Source organism: Nothoprocta perdicaria, unplaced genomic scaffold (genome assembly GCF_003342845.1).
Source record: "Nothoprocta perdicaria isolate Ctin4 unplaced genomic scaffold, notPer1 scaffold_158, whole genome shotgun sequence".
Taxonomy (NCBI): domain Eukaryota; kingdom Metazoa; phylum Chordata; class Aves; order Tinamiformes; family Tinamidae; genus Nothoprocta; species Nothoprocta perdicaria.
The window spans coordinates 206029-215993 of NW_020454738.1; the positions used below are offsets into that span (position 1 = coordinate 206029).

The following is a 9965-nucleotide window of genomic DNA, read 5'->3' on the forward strand; positions in this document are numbered from 1 at the left end:
AATACTTTGTAGGAGAGATTCTGTGATTTTAACTTTCTGTTGAAGTTAAATATAAGTGAAAAAAAGAAGCTTTTCCAACCGGTTATCTGGAATATTGCTARCATTGTAATAATAATGCTTGAGTTATTCCAGTGTAAAAACAGAGTGAAAGTCTAGCTGTACTCCAAGACAATTCAATAATTGTCAGTGAGAACAACAGAATTGATTTTGCTGAGTTTACCTCATGGTAAAATTGAAGTACTTTATCTTCACTGAGATTTTTCCAATGTTATGGAAAAGTAGATTATCTACCCTGAAGTAGAAATGTGTCTTTTTCAGTAGAAGTATTACTTCTCTTTTTTAGACTATTGTGAGTTCTCAAGTTATACATCCTTTCCCATGCTTTACCAGCAWTATACTGATTGCTACATAAAGTTACTCTTCTTTTTTTTTCAGTTGTCACTATCTTTTGAAGATTATGCAACTTAAAAKAGTTAAGCTAACCTTTAGTTTGACCTTTGTAAGTCATCAAAACATTCTTGGAAGCAGCAGTACTTGAGGATTGATGAAGATGTGATTTTTAGGCATATTTTAAATAGTATGTGAAAACTGATGGCAAGTTTCTCCCTTGTGGAGATTAAATTCCCTTTCCCACACAATATTTTATAACATTTTTAATCTTTGAAAAGAGAAGATTTTCTACTGTTTATGAAATGAGCAACCCAAGTAAGCAAAAAAGCATTAGTTAGCGATTAGTTTCCTCATCGGTTTGACATGTACTAAACTCTACAGTGATGGATTGTTTACTCAGGAATTCAGATATTATATCCTCTCAAAGGCATCCTAGAGACACAGTTGCAGAGATGAATACAACTTAAAAGTATGAGGTAACAGATCTTTGGAAAGGATAATTTATTTATTAAAACTGGAGCTTTCATCTATTTAACAAGCCCTAGCTGTTAAATAGTTCCTAGCTTGGAACTAGCTGAAACTCTGAACAAATCAAACTGAAGGGACAGCCACAGCCAGGGCAAGGAGCGAATTCATTTGAAATCCTGAATATTTTGTCCACATAGACAAACAAATTGCAGATTGAACATCAGATATCGGGTAATCAGGGTGTACTCATGAAAAGAAAAAAAAACTCTCTTAGCTTTTGTCCTGTGTACAGGGATTTGACAGGAAGGGAGTGGCCCTTTATAAAGTGGTGATCTGGAACTGTGGACGTGGTGGAAGGAGGCTGGCAAGAAACGCAGACTGATGTCATTGCTGTCTGACAACAACTGCCTGGCTCTGCTTGGTATTTCTTGTTGGATTGACAATGTTCCATTTGTCACCATTCCCTGGATTCCTATAGTGCAGCAACAAACATACACAAAAATAGTTTTCTGATAGCACATGTTTAACCTTACAGTGTACTGAGCCTGGATGTCCTATTTTGTCTTATTCTAGTGTTATTGATATTATGTAGTATCAATATTAGGTAAACAGTAAATGTCCCATCGCTACGTGTGAATTTAAAGGACTTTCAAGACCATTAAGCATTTTAAGCCTTTATACACAGACCTTTTCAGCAAAACAGAAGATAGCCAAGAGTCATGTTTCAAATGGTGCCTAAAGAATGATTTGTGCCGGAAAATCACAGTTCCCAAATTCTGTGTTGATCTCAGAAATTCTAACAAAATTCTCTTATTCAACCATAATTGGACATAGAACTGGGACAACAACTGGGAAACTTCTTGCAACACATGCTATGTAAGAGATGAGATAACAAAGATTGTGATTTCTTCTGGTCTCCCAAGCTATGAAGCTCTTTGTAAAATTTATATGGATAGTAAAGTTGAGATTGAGATTGTACAGCTATTATTATACATCCCTGCTTGCCTTATAGCAAAATACAATATTGCAGCTCAGAGAATTGGCAGAATTTGCACTTTTCTAGACTCCCATTTCTCTTCTGCAGGAAGAGAAAATATCTCGGGGTGAATCTTACCTACACTGAACAGAAGATGTCTTAAAAAAACACAGGGGAATCATCTTTCATTTCTCCTCTAATACTGAAGCATTTAGGTGATAAAATGAAAAAGCAGCAGTACAAGATTATCAAGTATTGTTACTTAAAACRTGCTTCCTTGTAGTCTCCATGCTATGTCCATACTTAAGAGATTAACAGCAGAATCCTCCTTCCTTATCTTTCCTTCTTTAAGAAATATCTTTCTAAGCCATCTGTAGCTTCAAGAAAAGTCTAATTCCCAAGCTAAGAATTCTGATGATATGAGTGAAATAAAAGAAAGCTTATCATTTTTAAGGCCAACTTCAACCAACTCCTCTTTTTTTTTAACATCTAGCAAATATATAAACAAGATAACACTTCAACCAGGAAGACATAATTTCCATTTTTTCATCCAGCTTTCTGCAGGCAGAGTCAATTATGTTCACTGGAATTTGACAGTTTGCATATGAACCATGGAATAAGGCTATTTCTCTGTGTTGTTCTTCTTCGTTATAGTTATAGCACCTATATTACAGATTCACAGATTCACAGAATATTTAAGGTTGGAAGGGACCTCTACAGATCATCTAGTCCAACCTTCCTGCTCAAGCAGGCACACCTAGAGCATGTGGCACAGGGTGGCATCCAGGCGGGTTTTGAAGACCTCCAGAGTAGGAGACTCCACAACCTCCCTGGGCAGCCTGTTCCACTGCTCTGTCACCCTCACAGTAAAGAAGTTGCTCCTCACCTGGAGACGGAACTTCTTATGCTTCAGCTTGTGGCCATTACCTCTCGTCCTGTCGCTGGCCACCAGTGAGAACAGCTTGTCCCCTTCCTCCCTGCATTCTCCCTTCCTGAACTTATACATATTAATCATATCCCCTCTGAGCCGTCTCTTCTCCAGAGAAAACAGGCCCAGCTCACTCAGCCTCTCAATTTTTTTTTCGTTTGCTCGGGCTCCTGCTGCCCTCCCTCCGGTGCCTCGGGCGCTCGGCATCCCTGCAGCTCCCGCCCGACTGCCGCGAGTCGGCCGAGGCCGAGCGCCGCTCCTTGCGTCTGTTTTCCTCCTGCCAATGATGGCTGAGTTCTTCCATGTGCACACCGATCACATCCCGAATCACCTCCGTGTAGGACTTCTTTGTGATATGGACGTTCTTGGCCCTGTATGACTGACGCCGCCTCTTGTAGTCGCGCATTTCGGCCAGAATCTCCAGGTGGGATTTAGGGCCTTTCTGACTATCATCTTGGGTGATCTTTGCAGCTAAGTCCACGAAGAGATCGCTGTCATTTTCCGTGATTTGGGATATTACAAACACAAGACTTGGTTAACAGTTCCTACTTCTTTGCTGCCCATTGCCTCCACTACATTAATGTTCAATTTGGGTCCCAGTTTCTACAGGAAGTTCTTCACCTAAATTTGTTCACTAATATCAGGTCCTTTTTTAATCACTATACTAGGACCTAAAAGATGTACACAGTTCAGGATATTCTTTCTTCCTTTATTTCCAGGGGTGTTAAAACTTTTAAAGATGATGGATGTGCTCAGTGTCTTTGAAAACTTAAAGAGCAAATGACAATATATGTCTAATTTTAAAACTGAGATACTTGTATTTGAAAATCCTGGGCTAGAAATTTGCAATATATGCACCCTGCTGTAAAAGGCTCACAGTGAAATTCTAGAGGCAGGTAAGTTTTTCCTCAGGTTCTATTAAAACAGAACAAGCAAGTTACTGTCATTGCTGCAGTAGGAAATTAATTCAGCTTTAGGTGGGAGTAATTGGGCTTGGCAAGAATTCCATTAGTGCTGAGTAAGTGGACAGCTTGAAAAGTGGTGTAAACTATCTTTACTACTTTATAAAACTGTAGCTTTTTTTGCTGAAATGCTTCCTTCTCCATTCTTATCATCCTGTGCTCCAGAGATAACAATGAAGTGAGAAAATAAAAAACAAAGAAGTTTGGTTTTTTTTGCACAGATTTGTCTGTAGCTAGTTAGTAGCATAACCAGGTAGTCGCCTCAGTAGGTCAGATGCTCACAGTGTCTGCAGAATAATTTCTCATTTAGAGAAACTTTCACATCTATTGGGAAACTGGGAATTATTCCTAACACATCAAAGGTGGAGTATCAAGAAGTTGGAGGAAGCAGGACTGTCAAAAGTAATTTGCGGTAGTTGGACAACAAAGAGTATGCAAGCACTGCCGCTGTGCTGAAACAAGGGCTGATGTTTAATCCTACCCCTATGGAGCAAGTGGAGCCAGTCCTTGCCAAAACAAAGTTGCTCTGGCTTCAGCTGTCCTCCTAGTCTAGCACCAGTCCTCATGGAGCCGTGGGACCCCAAGGGAGCTATTCACCTCATCCTGTATGTAAACTTCTCCCAAAGCTACCTGCCATGGCATCTGGACCAAGGGGCACATGTCTTGTGACTGTGTGTCAGATGAAGAGTTTGGTATATGACTTGCTCAGGGATATTGGATTCATCAACATCAGTTATTCCAAGGTCGCAACAAACTCTATGAGCATAAATAGTCTCCATGAGGCAAGCTGGAATGGGAACCCAGTGTAATGGCTCTTCAAAGACTCTGCTGGGTGTACTGGGAGATTGTGCATGCACAGGGAGCTCCCATGTGAGTAGTCCACATGGTGTAACTCCACAGCCTATTTTGCTAAGCAGGAACTTCCTTTTGCAGCCCTACCCTAAGAGTATCGCATGGAGCAGATAGTTTTGTCTATCCACTACCTATGACCTTTCTTCTTAGTGTGAATGTAGAACTCTGAAGTCACCACAGTGATCAATACAGTATAACTGAGCAATTTAAATACATATCTATTCCAGATGAGTGAATTTAAAAATGTTCTTGTGACCTTTCTCAAATGTCGTTCTTTATCATCGTCAAGTAGAATTCCAGGCAGTTTAATCAGAGAAAGATTTGGAGGAGTGATGGATGAGTTTGTGAGTTGTTAYTACTTTTTCTAGCTTTTGAATCTTTGTGAGCAATGATAAGATTCCCAGATGTCTGACCAAACCAGAAATTTGCTCCCCTTCACTGCATTGTCCTTGCCACACTAAATAACCTGCAAGTGTCTTTGTTTTATTCCAGTCCAGTGGCAAACATCTCATCTTGTCATGCAAAGCACAAGAAGGTAGGCAAGCAAGACAATAAAGGAGACAAGTTTCTCTGCCTGCCTGAGTTCAGACGCAGATAATGCATGTAGTTCTCCCCAGAACATGATCCAAGAGGGCACTGAGGTAAAGCAGTTTGGCAGGTGGTGGAACTGCAGTGATGTAAAGCAAACACAACACTTGCAATTTCAGCTTGTGCTTGCGAGCATGGGCATCATGGTTATGCCCCTCCATGTCAGGAGGTACTCCCGATCCTGAGCATTCTTCACTTAGCAAAGACAAAGAGCAGAAACTGAAATGCAAGTTAGAAGTCAATTGCTGTAACAGCCCTTTGTATAGACAAACTCCCAAAGACATCCTCTATCTGTCTTCATTGGGGAGATGAACAAAGCCAATCCCAGCCACGATTTCACCCCACACTCAAACAGCCACCAACGCTTTGCCTATCATGCAGCTCTCAGACAGATATTCTCTTGTTTGATCCTACAGACCTTAGAGACAGATTTCAGGCAGATAACTAACAATGATGTGAAGGGGCTTCAACTGCATCTTCTTTTTTTTCATTTTCTTTTTTTCTTTTCACTTAACTCTGAATCTCAGACTTGCTAGGTATTCCCAGGTAGAAGTAATCTAGGAGACAATACAGACTTCTTTTTGTTGCTGCTATTAAAGGTAGACAGGAAATGATTGCTGGGAACAGCATTATTATTTAAAGATAATGCTAAGAAGAGTCTGCCATGTAAATTTTGTTCTGATCATGTCAATCAGTCCTACACTAGCAGAGAAATCCTGGGAGTTTTTGTTTGTGCCATCTCTTTCAGGAACACTACTCTTGTACAGTATGTTCCCCGTGTGCTTTGTTACTATAATCATAGTTATATTTAGCTGAATACAAATTAGGGAAAGAAAGTGTTTACCTCATTGGCCATGTTCCCTTTTGAGAGAAGGAAAAGCCATGGCACACATTTCATCTTGTCATACAAAGCACAGGAAGGTAGGTAAGCAAGATAGTAAAGGAAAGAAACAGTAAACAAAAATGTTTATAAAAGCCTTCAATAGAAAAATTAGTGTGATTCAATACCATATATATGACAACCTTTTCACTAAAGAGACTCACAATGAAGCTAGTGGCTCTGAATGAATAGCAGCAATTTTGCTGAGATACAGAAGAAAAAACACTATAGAATAATGCTAATGACGTTCTAAAGGCACACGTCTTAAGGAAACAATTATATATGAGGGACTAAGCTAAATTGAGTAAGTATATTATGTTACTGTAGGTATTCCATGAATAAAGAGTTGTTTTAGAGTTTGTGTTGTTTTAATGCATTATGGCTCTGTTATCAACCTAAGTTGGAAAACCTGTGGAAAAGTCAGTTCTTACTTGTGATATATATCCAAAACCTTTGGACTAGGAAGCCCCTAATCAGGCAAAACCTATGACTGTGGATTAGTACCAATATCCTTTCCTGAGAACATGCAGAAGAATCACACTTCATCTTTTTGAGACTGCCAGTTAAAAGGAAGGTTTAAACAGTTGTAGATAGCTCTCAATATTTAATTAGCATTATGTGGAGTAGGGCTGTGTGTGACAAGAATAGCAAAGGGCATTCTACATGGAAGATGCAGTACAAATGAAAATTTCTTCATCAGTATCTTTTTTTCCTGTTCATAAAAGCAATCATCAATTACATACATTTTAGAAAGACTAAGAGAAATGGAAAGAGATTTTTCACAGTCACTTTTCCAAATCCTGCACAAAAAGCACTCAAGTTTCTACAGACACGAAGAAATGCAATATTTTGGGGCCTAGTGTTTAAAAGTACTCCTTGCAATATTCTATTCAGAACATTTTTTGAAGTGAAAATTAATTTTTTGCACACACCACTTTTTTCCCATCTTTCAGCAAAATGTACTTGCATTTGTACCAGAACAAATGAAATCTAAGTTCTGTTTGTTTTCCCTTTTCTCACTCAGAGACAAAAGAAAAAATAAAGAATAAAGAATAATCTTTATTCATGAACAAGTTGTTTTTGATCTGATTTTTTGTGCTCTCACAGTAAACTCAGAGGCCACAGAGAAAGGCAGGTTAAACTATACTGGAAGGTCCATCTGTACTATGGGATAGTTACAAATCAAAAGCACCTAAYATGATTTAAAATAGATTTGTCATATCAAAGAAATCCAGTTTTGTTCTACAAGTTTCATTTAGAAAGCAAGTAGGTAGATGTCATATACTTAAGTAATTACACAGCATGTGATTACAGGCCACATTATACTTGTACCATTCTGTATTTACTACAGGAGAAAGACAATGTTATAAGCCATCACTGGGGTACATGTCAAGTTGATTAAAGACCAGCCAGTTGAAAGATATTTMAAAAGTAATGGGGAAGCTGCAAGTGGGGAATCATCGTTTTCATTAATCATCTAAAAATCAGTACAAAAGTGTACCTACTGTTAGGCAAACAATCAAACAGAGCAATTTGCCTGTCTTGGTGCGCTAGACCCATTGAAGCAAAATGTGTTTCCAGAATTTACCTCAACTGTGGAACTGTTCCATTACATGGAATCCATCAGTTATAAATAAATCCATCAGTTCTGCTCTCAAACATGCTAGTTTCCCTTGTCTATGCTCATACGAACATTCTTCTCACTCTTTTACTCTACCCCACCTTCACAGTTTATCGTCTGCACCTAATTCTGGCTACCGCCTTCAATACATCGACTGTTCACACACCAGGGATTCAAGATTATTTCAACTACCTTCAAAAAAGGCTATGCAGCAGGGAAGCTGGTGCTACAAAAGAAGCATTGACTAATTATATATACTGTATGTTCCTTGTTTTATAAATATCGATACAGTACATACTGAAGCTACTCTGTTATCTAGCTTTTCATTTTTTTTTCAAAACTCTATCTTACAAAGATCCCTCAACACTGTAAAAGTCCAAAATCATAATATTCTGTAGAGATTCAAAATGTGTAATAAAGATCCTAATCTTTATTACATCCTAAACAAATGGAACAGGGAAAGATTTTGGTCCATTAAACAGTTTTTCTTTAAATATCTCTACCTGATTTTGGTGAGGAAAAAACAAACTTTGTAATATATTACTCCTAAAGAAATGGAAGGCATTTATTTTTTATGTCTCCATTAAATTGCTTCTTTTCCCTTTATAATTTTCTTTTGCTTTGTGTTAGTTAAAAAAGGGGGTGCTAATAAAAGAAATAAGTAGAAAATATAGACTATTCTAGCTAGCTTCAGCACATAAGGGTTAAAARAGTAGAGGGCATAAAATACAATTTTGTATGTACATGTATATACATGTATGTACATTATATTAAAAGTCTTAACAAAATCAAATCTTTTTTTTTTAAAAAAAGTAAGCAATGCTCTATTTCTATATGCAAAATAACAGTTTTAAAAATGATTTATCACTTCTACATACAAATTCAACAAAGTCCAAAAGTTCCTGCTCTGAGACACAATTAGAATTCAGAGTSGAGAAGAACTGTTCTGTCTGGGTAGCCAACAGTGAATGGTGACTGCTTAACAGCAATCACTTGTAGGAGGGCAAAAAAAGGTTTGATTCTCCAGTTTCCATCTGCAGAATGGGTAATTGGAAGCATCTTCTTTTTGGTTTTTCATTTGAGCAGATTCTATGTAAATTCTCTGAGAGAAAGAAATATGAATTCAAATCTTTAATTTTGCACGGTCACTTGACTTAGCCTAACTGCACTTCAAATAATCTGTGAATATTTTAGAGCTCTAAAGCTGCTTCTGTACATATGCAGTATTTTAGTCACATTTTAATAAGAATATATAGYAATTAATGGTTCGTGTAACCTAGAATGACTGCAATATCTTAGATGTATTCTGAATGAGGGATATAACAACAGAGTATAAGGTACTGTGGCTGGCTGCTTGATACTGCATATGACATGTATTAAATAAAACCTGCAACCCTTTCTCAGTTGCAATCTSTTACAGGAAATATGCCTCATCTTGTTTTTGTATGCTGTCAAGAGTGCATTTCCTTTAATAACTAGAGAGTTATGGTCTTTGAATCAGCCAAAGTCTCTACAGTTAAAACTGTAATTTCATATTGCCATGAAGCTTCTTAAATAGAACTTTTCTTTGAAGAATAGAACTATAAAGAAAATATATTTAGAGCCTTTGGACAGTTTAAAAATAGTAGTAAACAAATAATTTTTAGACGCTTTCTTTTTATCCCGAGCCTAGATGCCTGATGGTCCTCTCATGAGAAGGACCATGAATACTAATCTCCAGACATAAATGTCTGATCCCTTTGCACTGCATTGTACTGTCATTAACGTTTCTAAACAAATTATCGCCATTAATCCAGAAGTTACTGACATGACAGATCATAAGAATTGAAAGTGAACCCTTCATACTAACGTGGGGCTCTTAATCTTCTGGCTGACACATTTTGTCCTCTAACTGCTCCCTCAAAAAGATATAGCCTATCTTATGAGTCTATACATTCGGATATATAATTGGTGGGCTGTCAGTAAGATGGGCCAGGATATTGGAATTTGTGTTACTAATTGTTTAAGACAACAGGCAGGATAATAATTCATAATGAATTATGGATAGTAAGTCATCACAAGATATATTAGGCACCAGAAGTGACTGTCAGAGGTGCCTGGAGAATTTTACTCTATTGGTGTTATGACAGATACCTATCATCACAGAGAAATCTCTTCAATGCCTCAGCTTGCATGACTTGTATTTATAACACTGAGAGTGCTGTATAATGTAGACTATATTTCTGGCCAAATAATCATTGAGTACTTAGTAGTATTAACAAAGCTCAAATTCACAAGCATGAAGATGTAAAATTCCAAAA

The 9965-nt window shown here is 37.6% G+C and overlaps 1 pseudogene; it reads right to left on the reverse strand.

Annotated features, from left to right (window-relative positions):
* Window positions 1-2904: 2904 nt before the first annotated feature.
* Window positions 2905-6013, reverse strand: LOC112943980 (annotated as a pseudogene).
* Between the last annotated feature and the right edge of the window lie 3952 nt (window positions 6014-9965).